The sequence below is a fragment of the Diadema antillarum genome, unplaced genomic scaffold, assembly GCF_040938485.1.
Source record: "Diadema antillarum isolate AM-2024a unplaced genomic scaffold, OU_Dant_1.0 seq00000086_RagTag, whole genome shotgun sequence".
NCBI lineage: Eukaryota > Metazoa > Echinodermata > Echinoidea > Diadematoida > Diadematidae > Diadema > Diadema antillarum.
In genome coordinates this window covers 154,422-175,831 of record NW_027271178.1, presented here as the reverse complement: position 1 = coordinate 175,831, position 21,410 = coordinate 154,422, and the positions used below count along the sequence as shown (strand labels likewise).

General features: G+C 38.7%; 1 pseudogene; it reads right to left on the bottom strand.

The window, feature by feature from the left end:
* Nucleotides 1-7,462: 7,462 nt before the first annotated feature.
* LOC139726519 (exocyst complex component 3-like) overlaps nucleotides 7,463-21,410 on the bottom strand; it is a 64,101-nt pseudogene continuing 50,153 nt past the window's right edge.

Sequence of the window (21,410 nt, the reverse complement as noted above, 5' to 3'; positions counted from 1 at the left end):
CATCTCTTCAAGGGGATAAGAATGGCTGTGTTAGTGATAACTTCTTACACATACTCTGATATATTTCAGGGGTGTATCCAGGAATTCCGTAAAGGGAGGGGGGCACCTTTACAAAACTAAAGGGGGCACACTTACACCCCATTTTTGTCTTTTTATTTCTTTTGTTTTAACAAAAAATAAAGGGGGGCGCGTGCCTTGTGCGCTCCCCCCTATATCTGCCACTGTATTTGTCTATGTGTGTTTGTTTTCTTTTACAGCTATTTGTTTCGGAGAGGTTGGATGTTCCACTCGCTATAATTCTATATGATAGCTGTTGTATGTGAGACAAATATGATACAGTTTTTCATGTACAGGATATTTTGCTGTTGCTTTTTCTTTCTCTGCCCTGTGGCCTGCTTACATCATTCATGTTCACTTATTTTATTGCATAAACTCTGGGCGTGTATATGCTTCTTTCACTTATGGCTGGTTTGCAGTTCTATTACGTGAGTGTTCAGAAATTCATAAAGGCATGTTTTTTAATTGGTGACTGTATTGAAAACAAAAATATATATATATGCTGAACAGTGATCTTATGGTGAATGCTTTCTTATAAGCCTATGATGATAAATCCTACCATTCAGGTATATTTTATAGTATGAGGTAATATCTATTTTGCTACTAATGCCATCAATATGTTTTACGTGAGCGAACTTTATACTGACATGAGTTAATTAATATTTCTATGTTCCTCCTTAATTCCAGTTTTCCAGAAGCCTAGTACAGTAATATATTTGTGCAGGTTGGTGTACCCAGATTGTCAAACAGTTTTGTGTGTGCTCAAGTCTTGTTTGTCAGTGCAAGAAGCAGCAACACTTATGCTAGTCATAATGTTTGTATGTTTGTTTGTTTGTTTGTTTTTCTTTCCTATCGGCTTAGTTAGAATTTCTGGAACCATATAAACTGACAACCAACCTGGTAATTATGCAATATGCTAATGCATTTCATAATCTGTACACATACTCTCTCCCTGTACAATACAGAGAGAGAGAGAGAGAGAGAGAGAGAGGAAAAATATAACAAACAAATGGGAACGTGTATGTAGGGCTTTTCCATGAACATAAAAAAAAAAACCAGCACCAACAACAAAATCAAGTCACATGTCTTTATCTGGGTCATAAAAGTGCTACCGGATTTGACCATGTCTTTGTACATAGGATGTTTACATTATCGGAAGTCGTGTTCAAACACCGGGTGAAAAATGAGAGTGAAAGAAAATAAAAAGTTCTGTTTGCTGCTGTTGCTGCTGTAGTTATTTCCCTTTTTCAGAGAAATCAGCAGAAATTCTGGCTTGTATTGTGATGTTTTTCTCCTCTATGAGGCCATCATATACAGTGTTCCCTCATACTAAACTTCACCAAATTCTGAAGAGCTGCCATTCTGTATTATAGCGTGTTTTCTCCCTACTTTCTGTCCGTTTTCTTTCGCCGCCCTCGCGCGAAGAAAACATTAATTATCTTTGGAAATTGTCATGTGAGGGCGCTGTCAGGTCAACAATGTATCGGAAAGAAGACGGATCCAGGTGACAAAGAGATTATTGAAACTGAAATGACCTTGTCTGTGGTGGTTGCTGCTATCGGCAGAAGGACATTATTAAAATGACCGTTCTTTGGCCCAAAAGTGACATCCGGCGTATCCTTCTGTTTCCTGTGGTGTTTAGTGGTGTAATTTGTGTTGCTAGAATATCCCTTGCGGCTTCAGAATCGTATGGATGTTTGACTGAGTTATGGTATGTTAGTTTGCGTGTGTGTGTGTGTGTGTGTGTGTGTGTGTGAGAGAGAGAGAGAGATGGTGTGTAAAATATTTGGATATGGTGTATAAAATGTATTTGGGTATGGTGCGTAAAATATTTGGATAGATTTAAATAGTAAAAGAAGTGTTTTAAAGTTAATGTATTTGATTGGTAGAGGGCAGTTGGGGTTTGGTTAGGAAATATAACATTATTAGTTTTATAATGGTTCAAATTTATGCATTTTTACTTCTCCGTGGTTTATCGTTGACGCCTGTTTCTTTTTCTCCGTTGCTTGTTGCCATATCGCCTATGATTTGTGATAATATTAATTAGTATAGACAAGGAGGTGAGGGTTATGTGCGATGAAATATCATTATGGAACTTTAAAGGCAATTTTATTGAAGTGTAAAGGGTTGTGATGTGAGCGGGTACCCTAGAACTACGGGAAGGGGGAAGAGTAGGTCAGGAGTTGCCTTTTTCCCCTTTCTTTCTTCTCTATGTACTTTTTCTTCTTTTTCTTTTGTGTGTGCGTACGAGTAAGTTACTATAGGTTTCCCATCCATTTTCGCACTTTTGTCATTCAATTTCAAAGATTTATTATTCAATTTCGTCCCAAGAAGCACGTGGAACGCAAATCCTAACTTCAATTTCGTCAATTGTCATTGTAATTCGTTTTTCGTCAAACATTTTCGAAGACATAGCATGCAAAATCGTCAATTGTCATTCAAATTCATTCCTCCCGCTGACGGATCGTGGAATGTGAAGATCAAATTCGTTTTTGTTCACCCAATTTCATTAATTTTTCATTCAAATTAGCCAGATGTTGTCGTATGCGAGACGGTACGTCTGTTTGTATCAGTGTGTACTCGGATTGCTTGAAATTGTGTGTGTGTCTATATCTGTGGTTCTGTGTGTGTGTGTGGGGGGGGGGGAGGGGGGACACTTGTGTGTATGTTAACTTCTGAATGTAAAATGTGAACGGTTACAGAAGAAATATACATGAATGACTGGGAAATCACACCGCATAGAGATATGAGACGAATATGAATGAAAATTTAACGAAAACGATTGACATTTAAGACTAAATCGATCCTGCTGTTTTGAGTGCTGCGAGTGAGACTGACGAATTTGAACTGTAAATGACAAAAATGTATGCCAAATGACTAAATTGAATGGAGTTTATTTGAAAATGAACGACGAAAGACGAATTTGAAAGTAAGATTGTCCTATTCCCGACATCCTGCGACGAAATTGAAGTAAAAATTTGTGAAATTGAATGAAAAAAGTTTGAAAATGAATGGGAAAACCTATATACAGGTACATAGTATGAATTTAAGATAGGACCTATACAAGTATGTCATGATTATAGATTGTTTTTCGTTTTCTGAGTCATAGTTGATTGGATACTGTTGCATACATTCAAGCTGAATGTTCTGTTATGTTGTATTATTTATAAGGAATCAAATAAAGATTACCAAAAAAACAAAAACAAAATATGTTTGTTTGTGTGTGCGTGTATGTGTGTGGAGGAGGATTGGTGTAGTGAGAGTTCGCAGTGAAGACGGGCTTTCGTGGACGGTATGATTTGGTGTTAAAGGGACTGTACAGTACTGGTTGAGGTGAATATTCATGTTTTGAACATTCCTAAGTAAGATAATGAGAAAGCTCTTGTGAAATATGAAAGAGCATGTGATTTTAGGACGGATTCAACGTTTATTTGATGAAGATTGGTTTTCAAATGGCTGAGATATCCAAAAAAGTGATAATAATAAAAGGCGACAGGCCACGCCTTTTATTGGGATCTCTTTGTTTTACCCTGTTTTTGGATATCTCAGCTATTTCAAAACCGATTTTCATCAAATAAACTTTTTATGCCCCTTAGAATTGCATGCTCTTTGACATTTCATAGAGTGGTTTCTGAATATCTCACAAAACCTTAAATGCTAAATTCTCACCTCGACCAGAACTGTACACACCCTTTAACGACATTTCGATGTTGTTGATTTTTATCGAATTTGGCCTCTTATGCTTGCAATCGTATTGTGGGCACAAACAAAAACGTGACCTAGCAGAATATAGTGATGAAAGAAGCAAAAGGAGGGGGCAGTATAATATTACTATTAATTTGTCAACATTGTATATAAACTCACTAACTGAGGAGGTCTAAGATCTCGGGTCGAAAGTTGACAAGCCCATCTATGGAAGTTAAACATGAAGTTAATACAGTCCATTACTTTTGACCAAACGAACAGACCCTTGTTACTGTTTGACATCAATCTATATAATAAAGAATGCGTGTGTCAGCGTGTACGTGTCTATACCTTGTTATGTATAGACATGGCTCGAATTTCTGAAAAGGGTATATAGCTTAAACCAAATTAATCGTCCTCAATTTCTAACTCAATGGGGATAATACTAGTTTTATCAATTCGTTCTTTTTTCACTTTCAAAATCATTCACTCACACACTCAGTCAGGAAACTGTCATACACTTTACACGGTGCAGTCTTGTTTTTCTTTAGATTGCTTTATTAGGCTTTGCACATGATGCACAACAGGCAAGTTGAATTACATGAAAACATTAATTACACACCTTACAGTTCATTTCAGTCACATTTTGAGAATTCCAACACCACTTCCAGAAACAGTTCGGTCGAGTACGTATTACCTACATTATCCGGTTGTACCAATTAACATTATTGGAAGACGGAATTTCGAATTAACCATACAGATTGATTCATATTCCAGTCTTTCTATTTGTAAATTATATTCTCCACCAGTTTTAAATCAGTATCACACGTCTTTCCGTACTACACCCTCGATGTCTATATTTTGTCTAAAAACAATTATTCCCGTGATATTTTTTTTTCAGCGTAGCATAAATACAGACAGTACCATGATAAAGAAATACATACAGTATAAGAAAATATACAGTTTGGTCACAATTGTTATTGTTTGTTGTAGTTCTTACTTAAATCTGATCACAATGTACATATATAGGCTCTTACTCTGTTCGTATAAATATAACTTTCGGCAAGAATATGACATACTAACAAGCGTTTGCCACGTACTAAAAAAATGCTATCAAGTTTTAGTCTGAAATTCCAGCTTGATTGTAACACCTGACGGACACTGTAATTTTCTCATCAACCAAGAACCCAAAATAACATTTTAATGCTCAAATTATTGCAATCCTGTACATTTTACGAACAAACGCATATCCATTTTTAGTCGATATTGAATACATCGACACACTGCAGAAACTTAAAGCTGTATTCAGTCCTGCCGAGCTGAATGAGGCTACAATTACACCTGTTGATACAATTCGCACCGCACGTAGGGTGAAGACCATTATACGTAACACCTCTAAGTGAACGTGTTGTATAAGATATCACAATGTATTCCTGCAATTATTTACGAATCAAAATTGCCAAAGCTTTCTGAACACTAGATGTCCAGATCCTCCTTGCATTCGCCGCTGGTAGGTGGCATATAAAGAGATCTCAGCACTCCTCCACATTTACACTGGGGATAAAGCACCCTCTATCATTGCGTCATCTCCCCTTTGGTTTCGGGGAGGGGAAGGGAGTATAAGGAGGGGTACGTCTCCACTCTCAACGTGCGATCGTTGCTCATTAACGCTTTTCATCAATGGACAACCAATCCGTCAACAGCATCATTGACAACGTAGATAATTTTCAGATTTTACATTATCAAAATTATTAATCATTATACTTAGATGTAATTAATGTATTACAATAATGATAATACAATTCAATATTGTGCATGATCTTCCTTCATCAGTTCTGCGACTTTGCTGTATAACACTGCAGTAGTACTTGACGACAATCTTAAATAGAGCAAACACTACTATTCACACGAAAACTGGAAACATAATTATCATAGTAAATTTCAAGCGGAAGAGTCTACAGATTCAAATACACATTGAATGACACAAACACCCATACAGTTCATGTTACTATAAACTATCTTCCCACACTCACATCGACATTGCATATCAGTTTTTCTGCCTTTTTAATCCCGCGTTCTGCTTTTTCTAAACGGAGCAGCGTTTCAGCCTCATTATCTTAACAGCTTTCAATCTTTCATAAATCTCGTTTAGTCTTTGCTACGTAGCGTATATGTTTCCGATACCCCCTTTCCACCAACGAACCTAAAAACGAAGTACAAAAAATGGAACAGCTTTTACGCGAAATTTACATGCGTATTGTAACTACACCCGGCTCAATCGCAAACGTAAAACTTCGCTGGGCTTTGACGAAAACAAAATTTCAATAGCAATTATACATCTTTCGTAACGGGCAGTGGGTGCAGCCCTAAACCGCATTTGTTTGGTTGGTTGTTTTTAAGGAAACTAAAATACAAAAGTAAGGCAGTTCTGGACTGGTATATGAGCTCGACTCTACTCGTAAAACGAGACACAGTAACGAGACAAAGTGGAATAAATTTCAAGAAAGCGTGAAAAAAGAGATAATATCATACAAAAGGCAGTGAATGTGAAGGAAATAATCGGCTCCTGCAAAGGAACAACTGCGACAAAATCGAACGGACAGAGTTGTAAACTTGAGGAAAAGAAGAGTTGCACATTGAGATCATTGACAAAAAGAGAACCCTATATTTTATGTAAAAGTCGGTTATCTTTAAAAAGGAAACAATACTTGTCTAATTTATAAGCTGCGTGTCTTATAGGTTTGCATGATGTTAAAAACTCCTTGGTTCATGTAGACAGGATATATAACTTTAGAGATGCTGACAATCAGCTGTCGGAATCACGAAGAGTCCGAAACGGAAGCAGGAAGATTTATTTCATGTTAGCATGGTTACGTACATGCATCTGAGCGGTCAAAAAAAATGAGGAAAAGGTGAGAAAGACCCTGATAAATGCTCTTTTCCAGATATGAAGAAATATTGCCATTGTAAGGAAGCCCCCTGCAGAGAATCTAAGAGACTAAGCAGCTCTATAACTTGCTACAGATTGATTTACTGCGACATATATATAGCATGAATTAATTCGTAAACCTCAAGTCTGCAGTTGCTGATCTATCATGAATCTGTTCAAAATTGTATTTTTCCTGTTGCGGTAGTGTGTTAAACATGCATTTTTTTCCCCATTTTCTATATTACTACACAGATAAATACAAAAATGCGTGGACCTTTGTATTTAGATCATTCTACCTCAACTACATTGTAGGTTACATCTAGATATGAAAGGGGGAGACGGAGACCGTTGACAACTTATGTGTCCATTCCAACAATTTCAATCTTTTAAAATTTTTGACGACTGGACTCTTACGGTTTAGGAAAAAAAAAACGGGATCATTTCGTACCATGATATCCAAAAAGTTGTTCATTATTTTTTCTAGCAATAAAGCAAAGGGAAATGCATGAAAACTATTATTGCCCAAGAATGCGTATTCATGCGATCTGCTTGACATTTAAGGAGAAAGTATGACAGATAATTTGCTACAGCACCCTTAAACACATTTCATTTTCATCATGTCCTTTTGTTTGTTTGCTTGCATGTTTTGTATCGCTGGATATTATCAGTATTATGGAGGGGATGTGAGAATTGTGTTGCTGACTTACGACGTGTTACGAGTTTCATTCATATAGCCAACGTTGTGGTAATAACGGATATTATTAAGGAATCGACAAAATGGTTATTTTCATTCTGGAATTCATACACAGAAGTTTCCCTCGTCAAAATAATGCTGAAGCACACTGAAAGGAACCATTGTGTGGCAAAATTTATGCTGCAGGGAGTGCACTTTGTCAAAAAAAAAATAGTGAATAACATGAGAGAAAATTACTATCCACATGTGAAGCTCGTCAAAAACAGATCATAAAATTTATAAGGACTAAAATATAACATTTCTTTTCTTTTCTTCAATTGATCGTCTACAGCAACCAGCCGCGCGGGCTTCTAGGGAGATCGTGATTGCGTGTCAATGTGTTGTCTTGCAGCCAGCTGTCGTGAAGGTGTGAGGGCGCTGTTCCATCCATGAGATGACGTCAGCCATTAATTTAAACGTTGTAGCACACCAGGTTTAACCCTTTTGCAATCTCGTCTCGACATTCCATTGATATTGCGGGTGGTAGTCTTGACCTAGTTCGTGTTTAGGGTTAGTAGGCATTCCTTACGTTCATTGCTTGCTCGCAAAACACACAACGACTAACTCCACTGTTGTCACACTTTAAACACTTCATTCTGCATGCAAACTTGCATAGTTAGCTCACACATTTGCGATCACGTACACTCCGGTAGTATGTACATCGTTTGCTCCACTCGGAAGACGGAAGAAGTTGACGTTTCCATGACAACTCCACCGATTGGAAAAGGGTAATGTGATAGTTATAACGAGATTGGCACAATATGTCCTGCCGTGAAGTTCATCAATCTCAACTTCAACACAATGTACATGATGCGCAAGTGACATCTTCGTCCTGCTCAGCTGGTGTAGCCCCTCCCACCGTCAGGAAGTATAGCTCCAATGTCAGAATCATAAGGTCATAGGTCACAAAAAAGTATGTTCACTTGCACTTTGATACACAGCACGCGCACCGCGGTATAATGTTTTAGTAACTGTTCCTGTTTCCGGTGTCCCGGGTACTACTTTCGGTTCGGTGCTGTGCGGTTTTTCCAGGAGTTGTTTCCGAACATCTCAGTTTATCGTCACAGTCGATTCTCCTGAGCCATATCCGATGCTATCGGTATCGTCCTGTGCCATGGAGTTGACCAGGATCTGAGTGAGATGAAATATCACACAGCAGAAATGAAAACACATAGAAAGGCTGTCATACAGACTAAAACTTAAATAATGTAATGCACTTACTATTAGGATGCAACCTAATGTACTTATTAGCTTGCACCAGGCAGTGATGCAACGGATAAAATACAGCATAAAAAGTGTGGATAATGCATGCAGGCGGCCAATGGGATAAAGATACCCACTTCACAATCAATAATCTTCTGGTGTCTTCTCAATAGAATGAAAAAAAACCCAGTTTTATCGTTCATTACTTTTTCATTTCAAACGTACTACTATTAAGGAATCAATCTTTGAGATTTAGCAAGACCACAAGACTTCTGAATTTTACTGAGGCAAAGATGTGGGAACAAAACTCATTGTGTGACAACTTAGTGTCAAGTTCTCATGATGTTGCATTGGCTATCAACCCCCATCGACTTCTACCCCCCCCCCCCCCACACACACACACACGCACACGATAGAAAAATCGTTCTTTACAAACAAATAAATCGATTGAAAAACAATACACACCTTCTTAATTTTGGAGCTACTGATGTCACCACGGAGCCTTAGAATAGCCTTCAACTGTTTCCTTGTTAATTCAGGGTGTTTCTGGATCAGGCTCTGAAAAAAAAAAGGAAGCTTAGTAAGTGGGCATAATAAATAAGCATATCAAATAGATATATTCTTTTTTGCATATTCTGCCAGTACTTCACTATTTCCCTTCTTCTGCCAACTTTGATTATAAACCATTTTGTGTTGTATATATTTTGTACCTGTAACTGGCGCTGAAACTTAAAAAATTAATTAATTTTGAACGGATTGTCCGATTTTTCTCAAACTTTCACTGAAGGGTTCTACTACAATATTGCAGCATTCACTCAATCCAAACACATTATTATATACACCTGTACATGAATGAACTTGTCCTTTAAGACTGTCAGTCAAAAAATTCCCAACAGCTGGAAAGGGCAAGCTATAGAAAAAGGCGAAACAATTTCATAAAACAGAACCAGTGGGTCCACGAGGAGTCATCGACGGGGGAGGAGGGGGAAGAAAAGGAAAAAACAAACAAACAATGTGGTTGATGCTCACCGTTACCACGAGATCGATCATGGACTTGTCAGCCAGTCTGACGACCTCGGCCATCCGGCAGAGGATGTTCAACCCGGACATGCGAGCCTAAAATGATACAATAAAGAATAACATAAGAAAGGATTATAAATGGAAATCCCAAAGAGTCACTGGGTACGTGAATTGATAGTTTAATAAACAAGTGAGATAGATACTCTCTTCCATCTCTCTATTATGTCTGCCTACGGGTACACATAAACTCACAAACACACACACACACACACACATACACACACATATATACAGATAGATAGATAGATAGATAGATAGATAGATAGATAGATAGATAGATAGAGATAGATAGATAAATAGATAGATAGATAGATAGATAGATAGATAGATAGATAGATAGATAGATAGATAGATAGATAGATAGATAGAGAGATAGATAGAGTTAGATAGATAGATCGGTAGATAGATAGACAGACAGATAGATAGAGTTAGATAGATATGGATAAATAGGTAGATAGGTAGATATGTATTATGGATGGATACATATCCTTGGCCCTGTTGCATAAGAAGATGTCATCAAAGGTAAATCAGTTATCAACCTGTCAGTATAGAGATATATTCAGAGATTCAAAATTGACTCTCATGTTTGATTTTAGCTTTTATGCAAACAGGGCCGTGGTTTTCAAGCGGAGTGGGAAATCAGCGCAAGAACTTCCATCAGTACAAAAAAAAAAAAAACAATTAAGTATATCGTCCTACATATAATTATAGGCATACATCGAGAAATATATGGGACATTGCTGCCTATTTGTTCCTCGCTGGTTTTGGCTAACAAGGTAACCCTGGCGATGAGTGTTAATGGGGCTAGTATTTTACCACGGACATACAACCACCGATCTCTAGAGACCACTATTGGCCCATTCACGCTGTACAAAAAAGGGAAGCCACCGCGCCGCCATATTACCAGGCACACTCATTGAGGACTTTTACAGAGATTACAGAGTGATGTCGAGAGCTCCCTATACAAGTGCATGGGCGATGTGCGTGGTAAGATGGCGGCGCGGTGGCTTCAAAGCAATAGGCCGATGAGATATTCAGACACATCCTGTAAAGAGATCAGTGCACACAACACACCTGACCATCCCTAGTGACACGGGCTAGCGTGTTTTCCACCTGGTCCATCTCCAAGCAGATCTGGTCGGCGGCGTCCCGGCGGTCTTTGGCGTTCTTGCACGTAATACAGACTCCCCTGGACAATGATGAAGGCAAGGTCGAAATGCAATGAGTTGACTTATCAATGATATCTGAACTTTTCCCATTTCCCTATCTCACCATTATACTTTCATCTTCGAGTGCTCATTGAGCTCTTTATCTAATCGATTTCGCGCAATATAAATAGCAAGAGAAAGAGAATTTCAGTTTAGACATGGTCAACCAGTGCATTATGGGAGGAATTCAGATTATGACAGCCACGTGACCCGACAAGGCTTCGAGGAAACATAAAATAAAAACAAAGCAGCAGAACGAAACTGACAAACACTTACGAAACACAAACTTGTTCCGTGGGAGATCAAAACTCACTCCGAACAATTAAGAGTTTCAGCAAAATTTAACATTATACCTGCAACTCCACCTGAAGATGTTGTCGAAGCCACCACATAATAATGTAACCATCGATCATACAGATAAAAAGTGGTATGATCCAACACTTTGCGGAAATGTTAACCCCATTTAATTCTTGACTATCATGTACTGTAATGTTTCATAAAATTACATGAAAATGCAATAAAAGTACAATAACAGTGTAAACAATACTTCAGTGGATAGAAACAGACAGACAGACAGACAGACAGACAGACAGACAGACACAAGACACAAGCAAACAATAACACGATTAGACAAAAACCGGAAGTATAATGGGTATGACCAGCTTACTTTCTGGAGAATCCCTTTGAGTACTCGACCCGCAGGTACTGTTCGAGTCGGTCTGGCCAATCACTGATGAGCACTCGTCTCACGTGACTCGTGTAGTCGATGATGAGGTCGCACACATCTCCAACGCACGACGTTTTGTTGATGCCGAACCTGAGGAAATATACACAGGAGTTCAAGAAGTTTGTCAAATATAAACATATATTCACGTAGATATCCACACATACACCAACAAGTACATACACAAACACCTTTTCGATTATCTTTTTTTTATCATTTTCGTAACAGATTGGGCCAGTGATGGGGCATTGCTTCCGTGTTTGAAATTTTGTGTCCGGCCATTTGATTTCATCTGTATCTGAATTGATATGGGAAAATGCATTACAAATGCAAATCAGCCATCATCGCAGAATACGTCAGATTTACATCGCTGTCTGAAATGAGGATAAATAAATTTTCTCTGTTTTTATGAGACGTTATTTGCACCAGCAAGAAGAAAATTCGCCGTTGAACTGATAACACTGGTATACTGCAATTCATCCTACACAGAAATGGCGTTACTGTATGTCTATGCAATACCTGCAAAAATACAATCATGTTTGGAAGTATGGGTCACGAAGATTTGTCTGTATTGACAAGACAGGGCACCAGGTAGAGAGAAATGTTTATTATCATTTAATAGTCCACGTCAATCTGCATGCGACGAAAAAGCACTAGTAAGCGCTGTCATAAACTATCGCATCAGAACACAATGTCATGCACTATAGGTAATGAGTAAGGGGACTGGGGCGGGTGTGTGGAGTACCTACCACTGCTTGGTGCCGACTTGCTTGAGGAGTGGCTTCATTTCGGCGTAAAGGTCGTTGAGGAACTTCTCGACGCTGCAATAAAAAAAAAGAACGAGACACGATTAAAATCTATGTTCAGTTTCTCTGGGTAGGCCTAGCTGTGTATACAGACTTGAGTGAAGGCAAACAAAGCATATAAACAGAATAATCCAGTTGTCATAATTTTATTTGTACAGTACTCATGGAGGAGGAAAAGAAACGCCACGACTAAAAACTAGAGGTCCATCCATGGTGCAGGAGATGAAACTTTAAAACTTGAAGGGTCAACACTTGCACCTCCCAAGAGCATAGCATAAGGAATGAATTCCTAAGGAGCATCATAATTATGTCATGATGCATGCATATGACTTCAGATTTAAGTTCCAACCAATCATATTACACTTTATTCATGATTGCATATAACACATGTTTATTTTTCATCTCAATTTGGTAGTCTGGTGTTGTACTTCTCTCTAGGAATGGAGCTCTCTCGTATGGAAAGTGACATTCATATAAAATGTGGAATATGGAACAATGAATAAAGAATTGACTCGCAGCCATATGTCCTCGCTGTGTCACGCATCCCATTCTTCCTTGCTATTGATAGTCATCGTCATTGTTCATCAGAATCTTATCTTTCCCTTCCTCCTCCTTCTCCTCCTCCTCCTTCTTCTCTTTCAGTCTTTGGATATCCTTAACTCTTTCCTATCGACATATTCATTTTGAAATGTAATCCTTGAGTATGGCATCTCCATCAGCAACACCATCACAAACACGATTATCGCCACCAACAACAATCATCATCATCATCATCGTCCTCACTGTCATCATCATCATCTTCATCATCATCATAACCATAATCATCACCACCACCACCACCATTATCACCATCATCATCATCATTATCGTCGTCGTCATCATCATCATCATCGTCGTCGTCGTCGTCGTTATCATCATTTTCATCATCTTCCAAACCATCATTGCTTTATCGGAATTGTCATTATCATTATCACAAATCATATCATTCACCTTAATCACCATCATTATTGTTATCATCATCAGTTCCACATTATGAGACAAGAAGACAAAACACCAGTCCCCGCGTATACCCTCACCATTCGTCGGCCAGCGTCTTCATCGTGTTGAGGGAGTAGGTGAAGTCGTCGACTTCCTCGTCGTCATCGTCCACGGCTTCCTTCTCGGGACTCTGCTTCGGCACCACCTTGTCCTCGACCGAAAAAGGTGCCTTCTTGGCCGTCGGCGTCAGTTGCTGCTTGAAGATGTGCGAGCAGTCAATGATGGTTAGGAAGTTATTCAGCGCCGCACCCTATGTTCACCGGAATCATAAAAAGAGAGAGAGAAGGTATGTGAGAGACACTGGTGCAAAAAAAAATTGACTGTGTCAATCGTAATACCCAAGGACAAACCAAAGACTGAATCTTCTAGAAGGTTAATCTTAAAGAGACTGTACAGTTCTGGTTGAGGTGAGGATTTAGCTTTTCACGTTTTGCGAGATATTCAGAAACAACTCTATGAGATGTCCAAGAGCATACAATTCTTTGGGGAATCAAAAGTTTATTTGATGAAAATCGGTTTTGAAATGGCTGAGATATCAAAAAACAAGGTGAAACAAAGAGATTCTAATAAAAGGCGTGGCCTGTCGCCTTTTAGCATTATCACTTTTTTTTTTATTTCAGCCATTTGAAAACCAATTTTCATCAAATAAACGTTGAATCCTTTTTAGAATTACATGCTCTTTCATATTTCGTAAGACGTTTCTCATTATCTCGTTTAGGAATGTTATAAACCTAAATCCTCACTTCAAACAGTACTGTACAGTCCCTGGAACATCAATAAAAATCCTTGAATAAAAAAAAAAAGAAAAACCCCTCCTCAACCTTACTGTTATTACCAACAATAAACATTTTTATGCCTCCGCCAACGAAGTGGCCGGAGGCATTATGTTTTCGGGTCGTCCGTCCGTCCGTACGTACGTCCGTCCCGTTTTGTTTTTGTCGATATCTCAAGAACCGTGTGGTGGTTTTACATCAAACTTGGTATGAGAGTATATCCTGGGGGGATAATACTTTGTTTGGATTTTAGGGTCACGGGGTCGAAGGTCAAAGGTCACAGGTTATTTTGTGAAAAAAGAGGTTGAAAATTCATGTTTTTCTCCATATCTCGCAAATGGTTCAAGGTATCTTCATGGAACTTAGTATAAATATGCTTGTTCCAATGGGCAGTGATTATCTAGGGAATTTGGGGGTCATGGTTCAAAGGTCAGGGGGTCAAAGGTCAAGGTCAACTCCTCAAAATATCACTACTTTCCTTATATTTATGCAATGCCTGAAGGTGTTTTTTTTTAACTTGATGTATATGTATTACCCAATATATATTCTGTGGGAAATTTCTTGCCAAAAGGTCAAAGGTCAAAAGGTCAAAGGTCAAGTGAAAGTGCTGAATTGCACTTTTTCCTCCATATCTCAAAAGTAACTCAAGGTATCATCATGAAACTTACATATTTATGCATGTTCAACCTAACAGTGATTCTCTTTGGAACTGTGAGGTCAAAGGTCAAAGGCCAGGTTTAGATAATGCTATTTTCCCATTTGATACTGAAATTATACTTTTTCTCAATACCTTGAAATTACTCAATGCATAAACTTATAAAAGGGTCAAAAGTCAAGTAAAAATCATCAGTTCCCCAAATACTTGCACTCTGACATTTTAATCATTCATCCAGTTGAATCTAGTTCTAGGAAAGTGAACATTCGCACATTTGTGTCAAACCTGTCATTTTAATATTTTGCCAATTGTGTGAAACTGTCATCACACATTGTCAAGACATTGTACTATAGACCTATGTATTAGGAGAACCATGCATTATGGCGGAGGCATATCAGTCGCCGTAGCGATATATCTAGTTCATTATCATGCTTCTTCTTATAACTATGTTTATCATCGTTATCATTTCCATGATCGGAGTAATCATTATCATCATAATTATTATTAGTAGTGGTATTATTATTATTATTATTATTATTATTATTATTATTGTCATGATCATGATCATTATCATTATTATTATTCATCATCAACATCATTATCATTACTATTGACGGTGTTGTTGTTGTTTTTGTGGTCGTCATCACCATCACTATTATCGTTATTATATAAATGTATAGGTAGCAGTACGGAGTATCATCAGTATTTTCGTCATAGTTTTCTCAGTATGCTGCGGAAACTCACTGCGTATTGCACGTAATGTTTGGGCTTGTTCGGCTGCCGCTTCTCGTCCGACGTGATCTGGGCGAGGTGCGGCTCCACTCTCTTCCTGATCTTCTTGACCAGGGCCGTGGACGATTTCGAATTCGGCGACGGTGTCGGCGAGGGCGGAGGCGTCGTCGCAACCGACCGCGTCGGGATGTAAGCCTTCACGGCGGCTGCATAAAACGAAAAGAGCAGAATAACAGATTTAGCGAACAGAGTTTACTTTTTTTATCAACAGGTTTCATGGTTCATACTTTGCAGTGAAACAAAAGTATTCACGCTTCAACTTATGATTTGCATAAATGAGTATATTGACATGTTGCACCTTTATTCCTGAATTTTTTGTTCAATGCCTGGTACTTCTATGAGTCCGTATACATATCGTCCTCTTCCCGTGTTTCGTTGGAAATATGAATCAAACATGAAAGGAATTTTGAATATTGATAATTTACGGAGACGTCCTATGTTACGCACAAACTGTATCTACACACCCGAGTTCGTTATATTTGTATGAGCGTTGATTCTCGTAGCGTGTGATATTAAAAAAAAAATGTTCTTTTCGTGTTCGACCCTTTTAGATCCACAAACCATCCATGATTATGTATAGTCCAATTACTTTTCCATTCTATTTCCATTACTTAATTCCGTTACGCTTTCCAACTTAATTGTCAATAGTGAGTGTACTGTGTTAGGTATAACTGTTTCATAATGTTGTTATTCATTTGTGTTTGTGTGCGTGCGTGTGGGTGGGTGTGCGTGTGTGTATGTACGTGTGTGTGTGTGTACGTGTGTGTACGTGTGTGTGTGGGTGTGTGTGTGGGTGTGTGTGTGTGTGTGATTCCTGTGTTTCCTCCTCTTTTGGCAATTCTGACGTGCTACCTTAACACCATTATTGGCTACGAAGACAAAAATAGACGTAGGATCTACGACATTTGTTGGTGGTTTCTATCTTATTTTATTTTCTACACAAGCTGACGAGAAGTTCGAGGTGCCGCACTCGAAGGCCGGAGTGTCGTCCGTCAAGCAATGGGACGAAGCAGGCTCGGGTTAAATCAGGGAGGTGATCGGCTCATCGCCCTGGTTAAATATAGCTCGGCGGTGACACATCGAGGCGCTGCCCTTGAGTCGACCCTCATATCACATTCACGCAGGGACATCCAGACTTATATTAAAACTCACGAGACGAAGTTTTTTTTTTCTGAATGGTTGATCATACGCCTATCACACCCCCCCCCCCCAAAAAAAAAAAAAGCTTCTGCGGGTGAACTCGAGAGCAAGAATCAAATCTGATTTCCTTCGATAAACAATCCCGAAACGTGCTTTCGGCGCGATCACCCTTCTTTCGTGAATTGCATTTTGAGTCTATGCAGCTGGTTGACAGTCCTACTTAAGTCGCGTTCGACACAAATAGTTCTACGTCTTTTATATTTCTATCTTTTTTTTTGGGGGGGGGGGTAGACTGTCGTTAATGTTACCATTATTTTGGGGTTTTTTGAGAGGGAGAAGAGTTAATGCTGATTTGTATAATTCACCACACATTAAAATGAAAGTGTTGCAGAGTTAAAATATGAATTAAGAGACAGGTATTACTGACAGAGACAGGTATTACTGAATATGAATTAAGAGACAGGTATTACTGACCGGTTTTTTTTTTCCACACAGTGCATATATTGACAACTATTTCACTATCGTTACCTGTTCGCTACTGGTTTTTTTTCTATTACTGTTGTTTTCTCTGTACATTTGTATGCATTGTTTCTGTCACTCAAGAAAGTGAGATTTATGTTTGTATATTGTGGAAAAAACGAATAAAATTTAACTTCAACTTGAAGACAAAAAGCAACTGCAAGGAGTTAAATCGCACACACATGGATAAAGATAATGTACCAGCATGGAGGGTATAGGAGATATAATTCTATTCAAGATTTCCAAGTATGCGGATATATCAAAGTGATTGGCTATCAACAAATTTTTGTTTGTGACAAATAAAACCTGCCTTTCTCACACATGATTGAGGATCCAACAATAGGAAGGTAAAATTTGTTACAAACAAGACTTTTTAAAACAGTCCCTTTGTTAAAAAATGACATCCTTAACTGGTTGCGCGTGTATTCCTGTTCAGAAGGGGAACAATGACGAACGCGTCTATCTGTAGTTGCTATATAATTGGAATCTCTTTGAAGGCAGACTGGGATCTGGTGCGCTTCTAGGCTAAAAGTTCAATCAAAACGGAACGATCGGATCAGCTGTACGCCCCCAATCAGGATTTTCACTTGAGCGCTCAAGGGTATATACCACGAAGAAGAGAAAAAGAGGGAAATGAGAGATACAGTAGGAGAGGGAGAGAGAGAACAACAACAATGACAAAGAATCAAAGAAGAACTATCTGCCAATAGGTAATCTCCGCGTGATAGATTAATAAGCATTTGACTGCCCATGACCGTACTGAATGCATATGCAGACAAAAGATACACACAGACACACTCAATAGAACCGACCTCGAGAAGTGTTACTGTGTAATTGTCTGTCTTTTGAAGTGGAGGCATAGTCAAGAGTATCTCATCAGAGTACATGCAGATTAATTCGCACTCATGAATCAAACTAATAATGCGTTAAAACTAAATCATCTCTGACGGGCGTTCTTACAAAAACAAAAAAACAAAAAACACCATCGAACACGTTTTCACAATCACCACTCAACTTCCCATCACTATATCAGTCCTACCAAGGAGCTCCTTGATCCTACCAATCACGAACAATGCCTCACCTGCGTACTGTTGTACAATGATCCGGACCTCATCCAGACAATATCCCAGGAATGCCTTGTACGTTCCGGCACTGATCACTCGAGATACTTCCAACTGATAGTAAAGATAAGCATACAGATATACTCATATGAATTTTACACTAATGATGGTTCGTTTAAACATGTACCCTCATCATACGGAGTAATCTCAATTTCGGGCAGCGTTCGGTTAGCTAGTGATTCCCGAACCAGAACACTATTTCGCTAGACAGTCAAAGTATTAAAAAGATGGAATCAAACACAATTATTTCGTCAGCTCTCGCGGTTCACACACTTGCTGAATATTAAAAAGTGTGTGTGTGTGTGTGTGTGTGTGTGTGTGTGTGTGTGTGCGTGCGTCTGTGTATGTGTGTGTGTGTGTGAATAAAAGTTGACAAGTACCTATGATACAAAGGATTTACATGGACATGAATAAACCATTCTTGCGCGAACTGCTGTTTGAATGTGCCCCTTTCAGATGAAAATATGTTCGGTTTCAATCAAGCTTTCCAATTTTCTTAGCCACATAATAATATGAGATGATTGAACGAAACATCTTCAGTCTGCGATTAACTCACATTTTGCTGGAGAAGCTCGAAGAGATGGACGGGGAACTCTGTGTAAAGGAAACCGTCTTTGTCCTGTTTGGGAGGCTCGTCCTTAAACCAGTCCTGGAGAATAATAATGATAATGAAAATGATGATGATAATGATAATAATGATAATAACAATAATATTAATAATAATAATAATAATGATAATAATAATAATAATAACAACAATAATCATCATCATCATCATAATCATCATACTAATAATGATAATGATAATAAAAAAAACAATAACAATAAACTGGTAAGTAAAAATTAAAGAGAGTCCATTGATTTGTCTGAAGTGATATGTGGCAAGATGGAATGTGATGCCATGGAAAAAGAGACACTGCTAAAACAGCTCTATTATGGCTTTCCAGCTGTGTAGGACAATTGGAAATCACTACTGATGAGCCCCTTTAATGATATCAAACTTTATCCATTGATATTTCACCCCCTGCATTGCCACAATAGACATTTACTCCCTTGGGTCGAGAGAGACGTCAAGGCGGGTCAAGTTTGTTGTCCATGAATGTAGCGCTTAATTTCCATTTATGTTCATCTGTAAGAATAGAGCTGAAAGTTTGTTTCGTTGTTCTGTCTACAAGGATTAGGGCCCTATGACCACAGTTGCTTTGATTTAGACGCCTTGTCAAAAAAAAATAAATGATATGCACGGTGAGGTCGCGTGGGCTCGTCTGTATTTGCATTCCCTGATGACAGTCGTGCACGAATGACCACTCCATTGTGTGCCCAGCCTTGGGTATGGTGCATAATGAATTCTACCTGAAAAGATCACTGGAGGAGACTTCGCCGCGACTGCCGCGACTCGTGCGACTCTATGAAAGACGAAGAAGTTCACCAAAAACGGGAACTCCACGGCGACGTCCGAGACGTCTCCAAACAAGGTGACAACTTATTCACAGAATTCACAGAACTAGTCTCCGCTTCTAAGGCGACGTAGCGGAGACGACACGGTATTATCTCCAATGACCATCTGGACCACAAAGTCTACGAAAAGATTTAACATGTTCGATTTTAGCTCTCGCGACTCTCCGGACACCCGACTAGTTTCCCGGAGACGTCCCGGAGTCGTCGCGGAGACCACTGCCCGACCACTCCGAGGTAACCAATAGTCTCCAAGTTAATGAAATTCCCACTTTAGGGCCAATGGGACAACGAATGGAATAAAGTTATATGCACTTAGCTTCGATGACAAAATTAACGCAGTGGCAATAAAATAGCTTACCTCACTCTCTTTCTTCAGGGCATCGTTTCCCCACTGTTTGATGTTTGCGTGCACCGTTTTCATGTAGCTGTACAAAAGTTTAAAAAAAAATGATCATACTGGCATATCAGTGTGTGCAAATGCACGAGCAGGTCTGGACGCTCGGAGCTTAGAATATAATTTGCATAATTTATTATCGTCTATAACAGTACATAAGATTATTGAATTAAATACAAGACACGCTTCTAGATCAGCATATACAAGAAGTTAAAAATAATTTCTGTAAAATGGTGCTCTTCATTTAATTCATTCTTAAACCTCTAAAGTACTTTAAGTCTATCATCTCACACGTTTGTTACAAACATTATGATGTCTGATTCTGGACTTAAAAGCGATTTTCTGGATCATTATCAACGATGACAAAATAAGAGCATTTTCTTCAAGTATGCTGATACTTATATGCAGTGCCAGGCTAGTAAATGCATGTAGATATTTGGCTTTTTTTAGGCAGTTACATTTACACTGCCTGGACTTAAAAGCGATTTTCTGGATCATTATCAACGATGACAAAATAAGAGCATTTTCTTCAAGTATGCTGATACTTATATGCAGTGCCAGGCTAGTAAATGCATGTAGATATTTGGCTTTTTTTAGGCAGTTACATTTACACTGCCTAAACGTTATACTCTTAGACACATAAACCATGCACCCATACACCCCCTCCCTCCCCCCCCCCCCACACATACACATAAACATAAGAGTATGACAAAGGATCATCAATGTATACAACAAGAAGTCCTACAACCAGATACAGCACTGTGACAATGATCATGTGATGAGTGTGTAAACATGAGGCCATATTCATAATAATACATTATGTTTTAGTACCTGTGCTCGCATTCGATTCCTTCTGTAATGTTTACTAAAATCAAAATCACAAGCAGACGAAGGCGCATCCGTATTAAACAATACATGGCCCATATCCTTGCCACGTCAGTAAGATCATTATCTGCGTCAAAACTATGTGTCTCCATTCAACCCACGCTACCACCGACATAGTTAAGTTAACCGCTTAACATCTCAAATCACAGAAACAAAGCAGCGAAATGCCTGATTAAACCTGCGCATAATAGGACGCCACACATGAGAGCAT